Genomic DNA, 16380 nt, shown 5'->3' with positions numbered 1-16380 from the left:
AGGCCGGGTCGGTACACAGAAGATCGGATAACAGGGAGCACAGGTACAGGTTCACAGGAGAGCTGACGATAATCCAGCAATGCAGGAGTGTCAGGCGAACGTTTAAATAGGCCGCCTGACCGGGTCACGTCGCGGGCGCGTCGGAGCGATCGTACGTCTACGTCTAGTGCGTTGCGTATTCGTGGCATCGCCGCGTAAGCCCACCCGGTTAGGCGTCGCGTCGGTCGTACGTCTAGTAACTACTTTGCGCTTGCGTAGGCGCCGACGCGCGTTAACACGGACGTATCTTATGAGACTGCGGCTATTTCCCTGACATACCTAAATGGCAGACCACCTTGGAAAACCAGGTGCCGTAGGCTTTTTTTTAATATGTTGTTGGCATCAACGACCTGTTTTATTTTTCTGCTTCTTTGCCGAGGTGACCATCTTGGCGTTTTTCAAGAGGGTTGAGAGTGGCCAGTAAGATCACCTACGGTCACAGCACTCTGAATGCGCCCGATCTCATCTGATCTCAGATGCTAAGTAGGGTCGGGCCTGGTTAGTTCCTGAATGGGAGACCGCCTGGGAAAACCAGGTGCCATAGGCTTTTTTTTAATATGTTGTTGGCATCAACGACCTGTTTTATTTTTCTGCTTCTTTGCCGAGGTGACCATCTTGGCATTTTTCAAGAGGGTTGAGAGTGGCCAGTAAGATCACCTACGGTCACAGCACTCTGAATGCGCCCGATCTCATCTGATCTCATCTCATCTGAGTCAGGCCTGGTCAGTACCTGGATGGGAGACCGCCTGGGAATACCAGGTGCCGTAGGCTTTTTTTTTTAAATGTTGTAGGCGACAACGACCTGTTTTATTTTTCTGCTTGTTTGCTGAGGTGACCATCTTGGCGTTTGTCAAGAGGATTGAGAGTGGCCAGCAAGTTCGCCTACGGCCACATCACCCAGAATGCACCCGATCACGTCTGATCTCGGATGCTAAGCAGGGTCGGGCCTGGTTAGTACCTAAATGGCAGACCACCTTGGAAAACCAGGTGCCGTAGGCGTTTTTTTAATATGTTGTTGGCGTCAACGACCTGTTTTATTTTTCTGCTTCTTTGCCAAGGTGACCATCTTGGCGTTTGTCAAGAGGGTTGAGAGTGGCCAGCAAGATCGCCTAAGGCGATATCACCCAGAATGCACCCGATCACGTCTGATCTCGGATGTTAAGCATGGTCTGGCCTGGTTAGTACCTAGATGGCAGACCACCTTGGAAAACCAGGTGCTGTAGGTCACAGCACTCTGAATGCGCCCGATCTCATCTGATCTCAGATGCTAAGTAGGGTCGGGCCTGGTTAGTTCCTGAATGGGAGACCGCCTGGGAAAACCAGGTGCCATAGGCTTTTATTTAATATGTTGTTGGCGTCGATGACCTGTATTATTTTTCCGCTTGTTTGCCAAGGTGACCATCTTGGCGTTTGTCAAGAGGGTTAAGATTGGCTAGGAAGACCCCCTATGGCCACATCACCCTGAATGTGCTTGATCTCACCTGATCTCAGATGCTAAGCCGAGTCAGGCCTGGTTAGTACCTGGATGGGAGACCGCCTGGGAATATCAGGTACCATAGGCTATATTTTTTTAATATGTTGTTGGCGTCGACAACCTGTTTTATTTTTCTGCTTGTTTGCCGAGGTGACCGTTTGTCAAGAGGGTTGAGAGTGGCCAGCAAGATTACCTACGGCCACATCACCCTGAATTCACCTGATCTCGTCTGATATTGGACGCTAAGCAGGGTCGGGCCTGGTTAGTACCTGGATGGGAGAACACCTGGGAATACCAAGTGCCGTGGGCCTTTTTTTAATATGTTGTTGGCGTCGACGACCTGTTTTATTTTTCTGCTTGTTTGCCGAGGTGACCATCTTGGCGTTTGTCAAGAGGTTTGAGAGTGGCCAGCAAGATCACCTACGGCCACATCACCCTGAATGCACCCGATCTCGTCTGATCATTTATGCTAAGCAGGATTGGGCCTGGTTAGTACCTGGGTGGGAGATTGCCTGGGAATACCAGGTGTCATAGGCTTTTTTTAATATGTTGTTGGCGTCTACGACCTGTTTGCCGAGGTGACCATCTTGGCGTTTGTCAAGCGGGTTGAGAGTGGCCAGCAAGATCACCTACAGCCACATCACCCTGAATGCGCCCGTTCTCGTCTGATCTCGGATGCTAAGCAGGGTTATACCTGGTTAGTAACGGGATGGGAGAGCGCCTGGGAATACCAGGTGCTGCAGGCTCTTTTTAATATGTTGTTGGCGTTGACGACCGGTTTTATTTTTCTGCTTGTTTGCCGAGGTGACCATCTTGGCGTTTGTCAAGTGGGTTGAGAGTGGCCACCAAGATCGCCTATGGCCATATCACCCTGAATGTGCCGATCTCATCTGATCTCGGATGCTAAGCAGGGTCGGGCCTGGTTAGTACCTGGATGGGAGACCGCCTGGGAATATCAGGTGCAGTAGGCTTTTTTTTAATATGTTGTTGGCGTCAACGACCTGTTTTTTTTCTGCTTGTTTGCCGAGGTGACCATCTTGGCGTTGGTCAAGAGGGTTGAGAGTGGTCAGAAAGTTTGCCTATAGCCACATCTCCCTGAATGTGCCCGATGTTGTTTGATTTCGGATGCTAAGCAGCTGCGGACCTGTTTAGTACCTGGATGGGAGACCGCCTGGGAATACTATGTGCCGCAGACTTTTTTTAATATGTTGTTGGCGTCAATGACCTGTTTTCTTTTTCTGCTTTTTTTCCCGAGCTGACCGTCTTGGCGTTTGTCAAGAGGGTTGAGAGTGGCTATTAAAGTTGCCTTTGGCCATTTCACCTTGAATGTGCCCAATCTTGTCTGATCTCAAATGCTAAGCAGGGTCAGGCCTGGTCAGTACCTGGATGGGAGACCGCCTGGGAATACCAGGTGCCGTGGGCTTTTTTTTTAATATGTTGCTCGCGTCAACGACCTGTTTTATTTTTTTGCTTGTTTGCCGAGGTGACCATCTTGTCGTTTCTCAAGAGGGTAGAGAGTGACCCGCAAGATTGCCTATGGCCACATCACCCTCAATGCACCCAATCTCGACTGATCTCGGATACTAAGCAGGATCGGGCCTGGTTAGTACCTGGATGGGAAACCGCCTGGGAATATCAGGTGCTGTAGGCTTTTTTTACTATGTTGTTGGCGTCGACGACCTGTTTAATTTTTCTGCTTGTTTGCCGAGGTGACCATCTTGGCGTTTGGCAAGAGGCTGAGAGTGGCCAACAAGATCGCCTTCCGGCCACATCCCCCTGATTGTGCACAATCTCGTCTGATCTCGGATGCTAAGCAGGGTCGGGCCTGGTTAGTACCTTGATGGGAGACCGCTTGGGAATAACAGGTGCAGTAGGCATTTTTTTAATATGTTGTTGGCGTTGACGACCTATTTTATTTTTCTGCTTGTTTGCCAAGGTGACCATCTTGGCGTTTGACAAGAGGGTTGAGAGTGGCCAGCAAGATCGCCTATGGCCACATCACCCTGAATGCGCCCGATCTCATCTGATCTCGGATGCTAAGAAGGGTCGGGCTTGGTTAGTACCTGGATGGGACACCGACTGGGAATACCAGGTGCCGTTGTTGTTTTTTTAACAAACCAGAATGTTCCTTTATTGCAAACAATTAAGGCACAATACATCAAAGTAGTCCAACATGGACCAAATCCAAAACATAATATGTGTACATTTGGCAGGCATAACATGTAAATGCACAACAGGAAAAGAAAAGAGAGATAAGGAAAAAAGAAAAAAAGAAAAAGAAAGGGAAATAAAGACACCAGTTCCTATCCATATTTATCAGGTTACAAGCCATAGTTCAAGCACCGGTGCGGCTAACCCACGCCTCCCGCATGCGTCCATTATTCCTACCTCAAATAAATGATTAAGAAGAATGCGGGGGTCCCACTTCCCCACCATGAACCCCACCCATTAGGCCGTCCATGGCATCCATACCTTGGAGAATTTTTGGGGGCAATTCCTATTCATATAGGTGAGTTTGTATAATGGGAGCACCGCATTGATCGACTTTTCCCACATTCCAACCGTAAGGGGGGGGGGCGTTCTAACGCAATATAATTTACCTTTTGGCATAGAAGAAGAGGTAAGTCAGCAGCAGTTTGGCATGTCTGGGCCTTTGTTCATCATCCCGAATCTCCAATAAGGCCAGCTCCGGTGACAGGGGGAGCTCTAGCTGGAGACAACCATTAATAGAGTCAATTACCTCAGCCCAGTACTCAGCGATTTTGGGACAGCTCCAGAACATATGCAGATACGTGCCTACAGACTGTTTGCATCTGGGGCAGTCCTGTGGTCGCTGGGGATAAACTTTGTGGAGCCTCTGGGGATTGTAGTAGACCCTGTGCAGGAATTTAACCTGAATCAACCTTTCCCTGGACGATATCAGGATAGCTGCGCTATCTGCCAGACAATCCACCCAGTCCGATCTATCCAGGCCAGGTAAATCTGCCTTCCACAAGTCCCACAATCTGTCCACCTTAGCAGAGTCAGTCCACAGTAGGCCCAGGTACAAGGCAGATAGGGGCCTATCCATCCTCTCCTGCACTAGCATCTCCTCAATGGGGTCCATCCGTAGCCTAATCGGAGTCGGGAATTGGGCCCTGACAGCATGACGCAGCTGGAAGTATCGGAATACCATCCAACCCGGTAAGTGGTGTTTATCTTGGAGAGTCGTGTAGGAGAGCAGGACCCCATCGACAAATATGTCCCCCAAGGTCCTGACCCCACACCTGGCCCAGATCTGTGGGTCTGGTACCATCTTCATATGGAGGAGACTAGGGTTACCCCAGAGAGGGCAATGGGGGGACCAGTCCTGTGGACCAACAAGCCCCCGCCTGGCCACCATCCATGCCCTAAGGTTGGTTCTGGTGGGAGTCGGAAGCTCGCTGCGTGCCCGCCGCCCCTTATATACCAGGTTGCCCAGCTCATGAAGCGACCCCACGACCGCCACCTCCAAGCACACAGCAGCATATCCCTTAGGGAGGGTAAACCACCACCGAACCGACACCAACACCACCGCCCAGAATTACGCTCGATAATCCAGTAGTGTCAAACCCCCACAGTGGATAGGGAGCATAAGGGTGGACCTAGCCAACTGGGGCGTCTCCCCCGTCCAAATAAAGGAGCCCATGCATCTGTCAACCTCTGCAAAAAAGAAATTGGGTATCCGGGTAGGACTGTGGCAAAATACATACAAGAACTTGGGGAGGAAAATCATCTTCAACAAATTTATGTGGCCCATAAGGTTCAGGGATAGGGAGGCCCACGCGGCGCACCTAGTCCGAAGCTGAGTCAGGACCGGCTGCAGATTAAGCTCCCCAAAGCTTGACAGCTCCCTCCTAACCTGGATACCCAAGTACCGGAACTGGTCAACCCAACGAATAGGTATGTCTATGCTAGTGTCCCGGGCCTGCGGGTCAAGTGGAAATATGTTGGATTTTGACCAATTGATGCGTATACCCGAAAACCTACTGAAGGTATTAAAAATCTCAAGAGCCGCTGACAGGGAGTCATCCGCGTCCTGGAGATACAGTAGGGCATCGTCCGCGTATAACGAGATATTTTCTTCTAGTGATCCCACCCGCAACCCCCGCACCCTCTCCGAGGCCCTAATCATAACCACCAGAGGCTCAAACACAAGCGCAAATAGGGCCGGGGAAAGGGGGCAGCCCTGCCTCGTGCCCCTCTGTAGTGGGAAGGATGCTGAAAGTCTGTCGTTGGTCCGAACGTGAGCCCGAGGCTCCCGATAGAGTATCTGCAACCACCGGAGAAATCTAGGCCCAAACGCAAAGCGACCCAAGATCTCCCATAGGAAGACCCATTCCACCGAGTCAAACGCCTTTTCGGCATCCAGGGGGCTTTTTTTTAAATATGTTGTTTGTGTCGACGATCTGTTTTATTTTTCTGCTTGTTTGCCGAGGTGACCATCTTGGCATTTGTCAAGAGGGTTGAGAGTGGCCAGCAAGATCGCCTACGGCTGCATCACCCTGAATGCACTCGATCTCATCTGATCTTGGATACTAAGCAGAGTCATGCCTGGTTAGTACCTGGATGAGAGACCGCCTGGGAATACCAGGTGCCTTTGGCTTTTTTTTTAATATGTTGTTGGTGTCGACGATCTGTTTTATTTTTCTGCTTGTTTGCCGAGGTGACCATTTTGGCGTTTGTCAAGAGGGTTGAGAGTGGCCAACAAGATCGTCTATGGCCACATCACCTTGAATGTGCACCATCTCATCTGATCTCAGATGCTAAGCAGGGTTGCGTCTGGTTAGTGCCTGAATGGGAGACCACCTGGGAATACCAGGTGCTGTAGGCTTTTTTTTAATATGTTGTTGGCGTCGAGGACCTGTTTTATTTTTCTGCTTGTTTGCCCAGGTGACCATCTTGGCGTTTGTCATGAGGGTTGAGAGTGGCCAGCAAGTTTGTCTATACCCACATCACCCTGGATGCGCCCGATCTCGTCTGATATCGTATGCTAAGCAGGGTCGGGCCTGGTTAGTACTTGGATGGGAGACCACCTGGGAATACCAGGTGCCGTAGGCTTTTTTTTATATGTTGTTGGCGTCAACGACCTGTTTTATTTTTCTGCTTGTTTGCCGAGGTGACCATCTTGGCGTTTTTCAATAGGGTTGAGAGTGGCCAGGAAGTTCGCCTATGGCCACATTACCCTGAATGTGCCCGATGTCATCTGATCTTGGATGCTAAGCAGGGTCGGACCTGGTTAGTACCTGGTTAGTACCTGGATGGGAGACCGCGTGGGAATACCAGGTGCCGTAGGCTTTTTTTTAAAATGTTGTTGGCGTCGACGACCTGTTTTATTTTTCTGCTTGTTTGCCGAGATGACCATCTTGGTGTTTGTCAAGAGGGTTGAGAGTGGTTTGCAAGTTTGCCTATGGCCACATCACCCTGAATGCGCTCGATCTCATCTGATCTTGGATGCTAAGCAGGGTCGGGCCTGGTTAGTACCTGGATGGGAGACCGCCTGGGAATACCAGGTGCCATAGGCTTTTTTTTAATCTCTTGTTGGCGTCGACGACCTGTTTTATTTTTCTGCTTGTTTGCCGAGGTGACCATCTTGGCGTTTGTCAAGAGGGTTGAGAACGGCCAGCAAGTTCACCTACGGCCGCATCACCTTGAATGTGCCCGATCTCATCTGATCTTGGATACTAAGCAGGGTCAGGCCTGGTTAGTACTTGGATGAGAGACCGCCTGGGAATACCAAGTGCTGTAGGCTTTTTTTTTAATATGTTGTTGGCGTCGACGACCTTTTTTATTTTTTTGCTTGTTTGCCGAGGTGACCATCTTGGCGTTTGTCATGAGGGTTGAGAGTAGCCAGTAAGTTTGTCTATGCCCACATCACCCTGAATGCGCCCGATCTCATCTGATATCGTATGCTAAGCAGGGTCGGGCCTGGTTAGTACTTGGATGGGAGACCACCTGGGAATACCAGGTGCCGTAGGCTTTTTTTTAATATATTGTTGGCGTCGATGACCTGTTTTATTTTTCTTCTTGTTTGCCGAGGTGACCATCTTGGCGTTTTTCAAGAGGGTTGAGAGTGGCCAGCAAGATCGCCTACGGCCACATCACCCTGAATGTGCCTGATCTCATCTGATCTCAGATGCTAAGAAGGGTCGGGCCTGATTAGTACCTGGATGGGAGACCGCCTGGGAATACTAGGTGCCGTTGGCTTTTTTTTAAATATGTTGTTGGTGTCGGCAATCTGTTTTATTTTTCTGCTTGTTTGCCGAGGTGACCATCTTGGCGTTTGTCATGAGGGTTGAGAGTAGCCAGCAAGTCTGTCTATGCCCACATCACCCTGAATGCGCCCGATCTCATCTGATATCGTATGCTAAGCAGGGTCGGGCCTGGTTAGTACTTGGATGGGAGACCACCTGGGAATACCAGGTGCCGTAGGCTTTTTTTTAATATGTTGTTGGCATCGATGACCTGTTTTATTTTTCTGCTTGTTTGCCGAGGTGACCATCTTGGCGTTTTTCAAGAGGGTTGAGAGTGGCCAGCAAGATCGCCTACGGCCACATCACCCTGAATGCGCCTGATCTCATCTGATCTCAGATGCTAAGAAGGGTCGGGCCTGATTAGTACCTGGATGGGAGACCGCCTGGGAATACTAGGTGCGGTTGGCTTTTTTTTTAAATATGTTGTTGGTGTCGGCAATCTGTTTTATTTTTCTGCTTGTTTGCCGAGGTGACCATCTTGGCATTTGCCAATAGGGTGGAGAGTGGCCAGCAAGATCGCCTACGGCCGCATCACCCTGAATGGGCCCGATCTCGTCTGATCTTGGATACTAAGCAGGATCAGGCATCATTAGTACCTGGATGAGAGACTGCCTGGGAATACCAGGTGCTGTAGGCTTTTTTTTAATATGTTGTTGGCGTCGACGACCTGTTTTATTTTTCTGTTTGTTTGCCCGAGGTGACCGTCTTGGCATTTGTCAAGAGGGTTGAGAGTGGCTATATGATCGCCTTTGGCCACTTCACCCTGAATGCGCCCGATCTTGTCTGATCTCAGATGCTAAGCATGGTCGGGCCTGGTTAGTACCTGGATGGTAGACCGCCTGGGAATACCAGGTGCCGTCATTTTTTTTTTAAATGTTGTTGGCGTCGACGACCTGTTTTTTTTTCTGCTTCTTTGCCGAGGTGACCGTCTTGGCGTTTGTCAAGAGGGTTGAGAGTGGCTGGCAAGATCGCCTTGGCCACATCACCCTGAATGCACCCGATCTCGTCTGATCTCGGATGCTAAGCAGGGTCGGGCCTGGTTAGTACCTGGATGGGTCACCGCCTGGGAACATCAGGTGCCGTAGGCTTTTTTTAATGTTGGCATCGACGACCTGTTAATTTTCTGGTTGTTTGCCGAGGTGACCATCTTGGCATTTGTCAAGAGGGTTGACAATGGCTATTAAGATCGCCTTCGGCCACTTCACCCTACATGCGCCCGATCTCATCTGATCTCAGATGCTGAGCATGGTCGGGCCTGGTTAGTACCTGGATGGCAGACCGCCTGGGAATACCAGGTGCCGTAGTTTTTAAAAAAAATGTTGTTGGCGTCAACGATCTGTTTTATTTTTCTGCTTGTTTGCCGAGGTGACCATCTTGGCGTTTGTCAAGAGGGTTGAGAGTGGCACGCAAGTTTGCCTACGGCCACATCACCCTGAATGCGCCCGATCTCGTCTGATCTCAGATGCTAAGCAGCGTCGGGCCTGGTTAGTACCTGGATGGGAGACCGCCTGGGAATACCAGGTGCCGTAGGCTTTTTTTAATGTTGGCGTCGTCGACCTGTTAATTTTCTGGTTGTTTGCCGAGGTGACCATCTTGGCGTTTGTCAAGAGGGTTGAGAGTGGCCAGCAAGATCGCCTATGGCCACATCACCCTGAATGCGCCCGATCTCGTCTGATTTCGGATTTTAAGCAGGGTCTGGCCTGGTTAGTACCTGGATGGGAGACCACCTGGGAATACCAGGTGTCATAGGCTTTTTTCAATATGTTGTTGGCGTCAATGGCCTGTTTTATTTTTATGCTTGTTTGACGAGGTGACCATCTTGGCGTTTGTCAAGAGGGTTGAGAGTGGCCAAAGAGATCGTCTACGTCCACATCACCCTGAATGCACCCGATCTCATCTGATCTCGGATACTAAGCAAGGTCTGGCTTGGTTAGTACCTAGATGGGAGACTGGCTGGGATTACCAGATGCCATAGGCTTTTTTTAATGTAGGTGGCGTCGACAACCTGTTTATTTTTCAGCATGTTTGCCAAGGTGACCATCTTGGCGTTTGTCAAGAAGGTTAAGAATGGCCAAAGAGATTGCCTACAGCCACATCACCCTGAATGCGCCCGATCTCGTCTGATCTCAGATGCGAAGCAGGGTCGGGCCTGGTTATTGTGGGGATTGTAAGGAGGGGGGCACTGTTTAGAGTTCTTAAGATCTCCCCCGTGCAGACTCCTGGTCATGAATCTTCCTAGGTGTGTAGAGAAATCTGAGGCCCTGTTGGAGTCAGAGTTGGAAATCCAGAATTTAGTGCGCCGGGTCCCAGCCGACAAAATAGGAGAGAGGTTTTACTCCCACATCTTCGTAGTACGGAAACCCTTAGGGAAGTTCAAACTTATCTTGAACCTAAAGCTCTAGAACCAGTCTGGTTTATGGAAGATTCCACATGAATTACATTTTCTCGGTCAGAGCATTACTACCTCCAAATTGCTACATGGCATTTATAGACCTCAGAGATGCTATCTTCATATCCTAATTGCAGAGGGGTTTCAGTAATTTCTCTGGCAGTATGAGTCAGGGAAGAAACGGTCCACTTGCAGTTTCAGGCTCTTTCATTCGGCCTATCCTCCTCGCCCCGCATTTTTACGAAGGTCATGGCTAAGGCCCAGGATTTTCTTAGTCTGAGGCATCTCGATAATTGCTTACATGGACGACTTGCTCCTCTGCAGTTTCCCCAGCACAGTTAATCCAGAATCTGGAGCTGACAAAGGACTTTAAGAAGCCTCGGGTGGCTGCTTAACCTCAAAGTCCAGCTTTGTGCCCTCCCAGTGAATTGCCTATCTGGGGTATTTCTGCGACAGGAAAAGGTGCATAAGGTAGACAGCACAATGCGTCTGCTTCAGGGCAGCCAGCTAGTCACAATAAGAAGGAAATGTTATCTTCAGCTATCCAAGTAGTACAATGGACAGGGCTACACTTTCATCCCCTACAGAGCTTCATACTGGAGGTGTTGGGACCACAGTCAAACATCATTAGATGTCCCAGTGAAGATGCTACCACGAGTAAAAAGATCTTTGCGTGGTGGATTCCAAACCTGTCCCAGGGTCGGTTGTGGGCTTTTCCAGTCACCAAGATGGTGACCACGGATGCAAGATGCAGGGGCTGGGGTTCACACCTGGTGCCTCTGCTAACACAGGGTGCCTGGAAGGGAGAGCAACTCCAAAGGTTGTCGAACTGGATGGAACTGAAGACTGTGTCTTTAGCACTCCTGGCCTTCCAGGGGTAACACGGAGGCCACCACATACAGCTGCGGTCGGACAACTCCTCAGTGGTGGCATATATAAACAAACAAGGCAGAACTAGGAGTGGAGCCCTTCTATCCCTGGCATCAGAAATCCTGAGCCCGGCCGAACACAATGCACTGTCCCTCTCCGCGGTTCATTTAAAAGGGGAGAAACAGTCGCATACTTCCTCAGCAGGAGTACACTGAAGGAGAGCGATTGGGTCCTGAACCAGGAGGTCTTCAAGCTGATAACCAGGAGATGAGCACCACCACACATGGATCTTTTTGCCTCAAAGGGAACAGCAAAAACTCCGCTATTCTCACAAAACAGGTTGGAAGGCATTCTGGGTGGATGCACTAGTGAAGGAATTGGCATTTCTCCAGGTGCTATAAAGTTTCTCGCAGGGTCTGATACTTTGTCCCCAGGTGGAGTGGTGGAACCTTGGGGCCTGGTTACTGAGGAGTTGCTAAACGCCAAAGGTTTTTCAGAGAGTTTAGTTTCCACTCTGCTCGGTAGGAGGAAAAAGGAGACATGCCTGCTATACTGGAAGACCTGGAGGCGCTTTTAATGACTGGTGTACAGAAAGCTCCTTCAAAGTACCATTGCACTATTGGAGTTGCTGCAGTGCTGGGCAGATGAGGGTTTAGCCCTAAGCACTTTGAAAAGCCAGGTGTTGGCCCTCAGTGCATTTTTGGAAAAACCACTGGCCTCCAATCCTTGGGTGGTTAGGTTCCTTAAGGCGCTGGGTAGGCAGTGGGAACTGTCTTTAGTTTTGCAGGACCTAGTGGGGGTGTCAGGTCACCTGAGACCAGGTGACAGATGCACTCCGTAGGAGTCGGAAGTGCACCGCTAGGCAGTGGACCTTAGGACTGACTGCTGCAGATTGTACACAGATCCCAGTAGGAGCTAGAGCATAGATTCCCCAGGGTGCAGAGTCTAAGAGCCAGCAGGTGTTCACCAGAGCCTCCAGTGGTGAGGATGGACTTCGCTGCAGTCTGGCTCCAGGTTGAGGCCCCTAGGGTCTCACAGCTCACATTCACATAGATTACAGGAGAAGGAAGCAGCAGGCTAGAACAACAAGAATAGTAAGGGGATAAGGCAGAGGTCAGGGCAACTAGCAAACAGGAACAACAGAGTACACGCCAAAGGTTCAGGGTCACAGGCAGGCAGGGATGGTCAGGGACATGCCAAAAGCTCAAGGTCACAAGCAGAAAGTAATTGTTGAGAACATGCCAAGGTTGGTAACAGAGACAAATGAAGAGCACACGGCAAGCAGGAAACAGGAAGCCAAACACACAATGAATACACAATGGTTGATCAGCACTGCTGGCTTGCAGTGCACAGGTTAATATAGGGTTCCCTGATAGGGCCTGGGGTGGAGCCATGCTTAGAGGAGAGGTTATAAAAACCACCAGGTGGACGTGACTGGCCTCTTAGTCAGAACACATGGAGGGGAGGTAAGAAAACAGAGGAAGATCACTGCATAACCATGACAGGGGGGTTCCCTTTTTAACCTCTAGTAGGATGTTCGCTAAAACGACTAACTCTTAAAATTGCCTTTTTAGTAGCAATAACGACCGCCAGGAGGGTCAGCAAGCTGGAAGCTTTGTCAATTAGACCCCCCCCCTTTTTTGTTTTTCCGTATCAAATAGTCTTCAAGACTGATTCGGCCTTTTTGCCAAAAGTGGCTTCAAGGTTCCACAGAAGCCAAGAAATTGTTTTGCCCACATTTTGTGCTTACCTCTCAGGAGATGGGATTTTTTAAGTTCAACATGTTGGATGTAAAGAGATGCATCCTTCAATACTTAGAGGAAATAAAACCTGTCAAGAAAACTGATTCCTTATTTTATTTTCGGGGGCAAGGAAAGGTTATGAGGACTCCAGACATTACTATAGGTGGCCTAGGTTAGCCATTGGCCAAGCATACACTTTAGCATGCTAGGAGGTTCCCGAAGGCATCAAGGCACACTCCACTAGAGATATGGTGGCTTCACAAGTGGAAAGGGCTGGAGCTATGCCAGAGCAACGTGATCAAGTTTTACCACCTTTGTAAAACATTACAAGGTGGACCCGGTGTCTGTAAAAGAGCAGTCCTTTGGTCGAAAGGTCTTGCAAGCCATAGTCCCACCCTAACAGTGAGTGCTTGTTTATCCTCAAGGTGGCTGTCCTAAAAGACGCAGAGGGAAAACCAAAGTTGGGCTTACTGGTAACCTTTTTTCCTGCAGGACAGCACTGGTTACCCACCCGGATGTATAGGTTTCTTGGGGGGCCTCAACACAGGAATGGCAGAACCATTTTATTTTTTGTTATGTTCTTGTGTGTCCCCAGCTGGCCGGAGTTGCTCTTGAAAATCTGAAGGGCTGGCGGACTAAGTGAATTTTTAAGAAGAATGTGAATAAGAAACTCGAGCGCTAATATGAATATTAACAAAAAACAAAATTCAGATATTCTGATGTGCTCTTGCATCACAAATAGGATAGATTTAATAGTGCGCTAGAACCTATAAAACCATTCCACAGTGATACGTTTTTAAAGAGACATCCACATCGAATTATTTGTCCATATGTCTAATTACCACAAAAATACTGTAATAAAAACTGTAGTAAAAAAAGCCTTAGACCGTGATCATAAAGAATCAATACAAATGGAAAGATGAAATAATGAAAGAAGTGCAGACCAAGTCACCACCACCTCAGTGTGAACTGCCTGCTCACCCTCCAGAAGTTTTCAGACACTAAGGTCCTTATAATAGTCAGCCTGTGTGTGTTTCAAACCTTGGACACAGTTCAAACGGTTTTGCTTGATGTTTCCAAAAGCAATCCAGCCTTTCCAGGTTAAGTTGATTCTCAAAACAATTGAACATATAATCTTTGCACAAGATTGCTTATACGCGGATTGCCTCCTCTTAATAAAAAATAAACACTCACATTTGCCTCAATGTATAACGCATATTGAATGATCAGCGTAAGAACGTAGCTTTTCTCCTCACTGCACATCCAGCGTGTTCAGCGAAAACAAACACTGAGAGGTGACGTCAACGGCTCCTCCTGATGCGCTGCGTAACTTAGTTTTTTTGTAATTCATAAACTTTTTTCCAGTGAGTTCAAATTTGAGTTATAATCTTTTTTGATAATTACTGGAGGGCTGGTTGCGCACAATCTGGTTTTTATTCTCAGATTAGTAATGCATTATGGCTTGTTGGTGCATTCCCCAACTGACCCATTAAATTGTCCTGTGAGACTTTTAGGAAATGGCGAGCCGTAGCTAAATGAGCAGTTCCTTCTGGCCAGTAAATATCTGGGTAATTGAAATCCCCCATTAACACATTGTCCTGTCTTGCCGCCATTTCTAACTGATAGGTCAGACTCCTCCTCATCCTTCAGCTTAGGTGGCCTGAAGCATATGCCCACTATTGCTTTACATTAGTTTCTTCCTTTCGTAACTACAGCTAAAAGGATTCCACCTCCTCCCTTGTTCCATTAGTTGTCCCTAACAATTACTTGCAAATCCTTCTCAGTGTACAGACATACCCTTCCCCCTTTCCTACCTTCCCTGTCCCTGCAATCTAGGAAATACCCCTGAACGGTTGCCAGCCAGTTGTGTGAGCTGCAAAACCAAGTTTGTTACCTTTAAAATCCCCTGCCTAAATATGCAGCTCCATTTCTTCAATTTTATTAGCTAGACTTCTAGCATTTGTGTACCTGCCTATTCATTTTGTTCGGTCGCATTTTTCCTTGTTATGAGGATGCAATTGGGATTTGCCAACTTGCTTAACTTGTGTTTTAGGTATTCTTGTTGCCCAACCACTAATGCCCCCAATAGTACCTACTGAATAGTGCCTCCCTCCCTGCCAACACCTTGTTTAAAGTCCCTGTAACTTTCTGGCCACCTTCTCTCCCAACAGCTGCACCCCTCCCCCATTTTAGATGCAGTCCGTCCCTCATAAAGAGCTGGTAACTGAGTGAAGTCAGCCCAGTAACCCAAACTCCTCCTTACCCTACACCAGTTCCTCAGCCACTTTCCCTAATCTGCTGCTGCCTCTCATATGGCTCGAGGTACAGGCAGTATTTCTGAGAATGCCACCTTGGCAGTCTTTATCTTCAATATAGCTTCTAAATCCCTGAAATAGTTTTTTAGGGCATCCCACCTATCTCTAACTTTGTCTTTGTTACCTTTGTGTACCATGATAGGGGAGTTCTCACTAGCCCCACCCAACAATCTGTCCATCCGATCCGCGATATGCCAAACCCAAGCACCCGCTAAACATACTGTTAATTGATCATGGTCTTTGTGACAGATTTCCTTATCTGTCCTTCTAATAATTGAAAACTCTACCCCGAGAATCTCTCTCCTTCCCCTTGGGCCTGCCCCTGTCCTCACTGGAGTTGTTGTTCACCCTGCAGCTAGGGGAGTCACTCTGCTCCAGCAGTAACACTCTTTGACTGGCTTCCCTAACATCACGCAACAGGGCATACTTTTTGGGATGTGCCAATTCAGGACTGCCTTCCCTAACTTTTCCAACTACCCTGCCTTACGCTCACCCAACTTCTCTGCTCTTGTGCCTGCAAACCTCTGTTTCCAGACGCCTCTGTGCTGGCTCCTGCCAGCACCTGATGGGTACGGTCCAAACTCTTTCAGGTTGGTGATGCTGGGCAGTGTTGCCAGATGCTCCCATAGATTCAGGACCTGGGCTTCCAAAGAAGCAACCTGCTCAGTTAATGCAGCAGTATTCCCTCCCGCCCAGCGCGTTACCCTGATGTGCCCTCCCGCCCAGCGTGTCGCCCCCACATTTTACCATGGTGTTTCCTTTAATAATCCTAGTACACTGTAATTCTGGATGAAGGTCTGGTTTAGATATTAAAGGGGAACCTGACTCTTTATTTTTGTGGCAGAGTTTCTCTTTAATCTTTACAATCATAGCAGATATTAAAGAGGAAGTAAACCCTGATGAGTTTACTTCCTCTTTCATTCCCTGTAAAGGCAAAGCATAATGGACTACTATGCATCGCATAGTAGTCCATTATGTGTCACTTACCTGACACAGGAGTCAGCGATGTCCCCGCTGTCCCCAGTAGTCCGGCGCATCCATCTTCTCGTGGGGTCTTGCTACTCCGCCGCTGTCATTCGGCGAAGCCACGATGATGTCACTTCCACGCATGCGCACGGGAGCCGACACGCGCGGTATCTTCGTCGTTGACGGTGCCTCGCTCAGTGCGCCTGCCCGTAGACAGCCCGTAGACAGCGGTGCCTGTTTTTCGGCAAATATCTCCTAAACCGTGTAGGTTTAGGAGATATTTCTTGGACCTACAGGTAAGCCTTAATCTAGG

At 48.8% G+C, this 16380-nt stretch overlaps 2 non-coding genes and 21 pseudogenes across 2 annotated transcripts; all 23 read left to right on the top strand.

Annotated features, from left to right (window-relative positions):
* Positions 1 to 467: 467 nt before the first annotated feature.
* On the top strand, positions 468 to 586 carry LOC144000098 (5S ribosomal RNA; annotated as a pseudogene).
* Positions 587 to 919: 333 nt separating this feature from the next.
* On the top strand, positions 920 to 1038 carry LOC143999685 (5S ribosomal RNA; annotated as a pseudogene).
* A 108-nt stretch (positions 1039 to 1146) lies between these two features.
* On the top strand, positions 1147 to 1265 carry LOC143998549 (5S ribosomal RNA; annotated as a pseudogene).
* Positions 1266 to 1482: 217 nt separating this feature from the next.
* Positions 1483 to 1601, top strand: LOC143998817 (5S ribosomal RNA; annotated as a pseudogene).
* Positions 1602 to 1704: 103 nt separating this feature from the next.
* LOC144000119 (5S ribosomal RNA) lies at positions 1705 to 1823 on the top strand (annotated as a pseudogene).
* A 317-nt stretch (positions 1824 to 2140) lies between these two features.
* On the top strand, positions 2141 to 2259 carry LOC143998924 (5S ribosomal RNA; annotated as a pseudogene).
* Positions 2260 to 2366: 107 nt separating this feature from the next.
* LOC143999679 (5S ribosomal RNA) lies at positions 2367 to 2484 on the top strand (annotated as a pseudogene).
* A 333-nt stretch (positions 2485 to 2817) lies between these two features.
* Positions 2818 to 2936, top strand: LOC143999374 (5S ribosomal RNA; annotated as a pseudogene).
* Positions 2937 to 3045: 109 nt separating this feature from the next.
* Positions 3046 to 3164, top strand: LOC143998471 (5S ribosomal RNA; annotated as a pseudogene).
* Positions 3165 to 3498: 334 nt separating this feature from the next.
* On the top strand, positions 3499 to 3617 carry LOC143999939 (5S ribosomal RNA; annotated as a pseudogene).
* Positions 3618 to 6246: 2629 nt separating this feature from the next.
* Positions 6247 to 6365, top strand: LOC143999242 (5S ribosomal RNA; annotated as a pseudogene).
* A 108-nt stretch (positions 6366 to 6473) lies between these two features.
* Positions 6474 to 6592, top strand: LOC143999932 (5S ribosomal RNA; annotated as a pseudogene).
* A 345-nt stretch (positions 6593 to 6937) lies between these two features.
* LOC143999643 (5S ribosomal RNA) lies at positions 6938 to 7056 on the top strand. The gene has a single exon (XR_013278105.1). It is a non-coding gene; the product is annotated as a 5S ribosomal RNA (ribosomal RNA).
* Positions 7057 to 7164: 108 nt separating this feature from the next.
* Positions 7165 to 7283, top strand: LOC143998439 (5S ribosomal RNA; annotated as a pseudogene).
* A 109-nt stretch (positions 7284 to 7392) lies between these two features.
* Positions 7393 to 7511, top strand: LOC143999698 (5S ribosomal RNA; annotated as a pseudogene).
* Positions 7512 to 7619: 108 nt separating this feature from the next.
* On the top strand, positions 7620 to 7738 carry LOC143999670 (5S ribosomal RNA; annotated as a pseudogene).
* Positions 7739 to 7847: 109 nt separating this feature from the next.
* On the top strand, positions 7848 to 7966 carry LOC143999697 (5S ribosomal RNA; annotated as a pseudogene).
* A 108-nt stretch (positions 7967 to 8074) lies between these two features.
* On the top strand, positions 8075 to 8193 carry LOC143999700 (5S ribosomal RNA; annotated as a pseudogene).
* Positions 8194 to 8530: 337 nt separating this feature from the next.
* LOC143999400 (5S ribosomal RNA) lies at positions 8531 to 8649 on the top strand (annotated as a pseudogene).
* Positions 8650 to 8755: 106 nt separating this feature from the next.
* Positions 8756 to 8873, top strand: LOC143999688 (5S ribosomal RNA; annotated as a pseudogene).
* A 100-nt stretch (positions 8874 to 8973) lies between these two features.
* LOC143999101 (5S ribosomal RNA) lies at positions 8974 to 9092 on the top strand (annotated as a pseudogene).
* Positions 9093 to 9199: 107 nt separating this feature from the next.
* Positions 9200 to 9318, top strand: LOC143999648 (5S ribosomal RNA). The gene has a single exon (XR_013278110.1). It is a non-coding gene; the product is annotated as a 5S ribosomal RNA (ribosomal RNA).
* A 100-nt stretch (positions 9319 to 9418) lies between these two features.
* LOC143999787 (5S ribosomal RNA) lies at positions 9419 to 9537 on the top strand (annotated as a pseudogene).
* The last annotated feature ends 6843 nt before the right edge of the window (positions 9538 to 16380 follow it).

Source organism: Lithobates pipiens, unplaced genomic scaffold (assembly GCF_037356315.1).
Source record: "Lithobates pipiens isolate NorthernLeopardFrog02 unplaced genomic scaffold, aLitPip1_a1.2 Scaffold_19, whole genome shotgun sequence".
Classification (NCBI taxonomy): domain Eukaryota; kingdom Metazoa; phylum Chordata; class Amphibia; order Anura; family Ranidae; genus Lithobates; species Lithobates pipiens.
The sequence above is the reverse complement of the archived record's forward strand: the minus strand, read 5'-3'. Positions and strand labels throughout refer to the sequence as shown.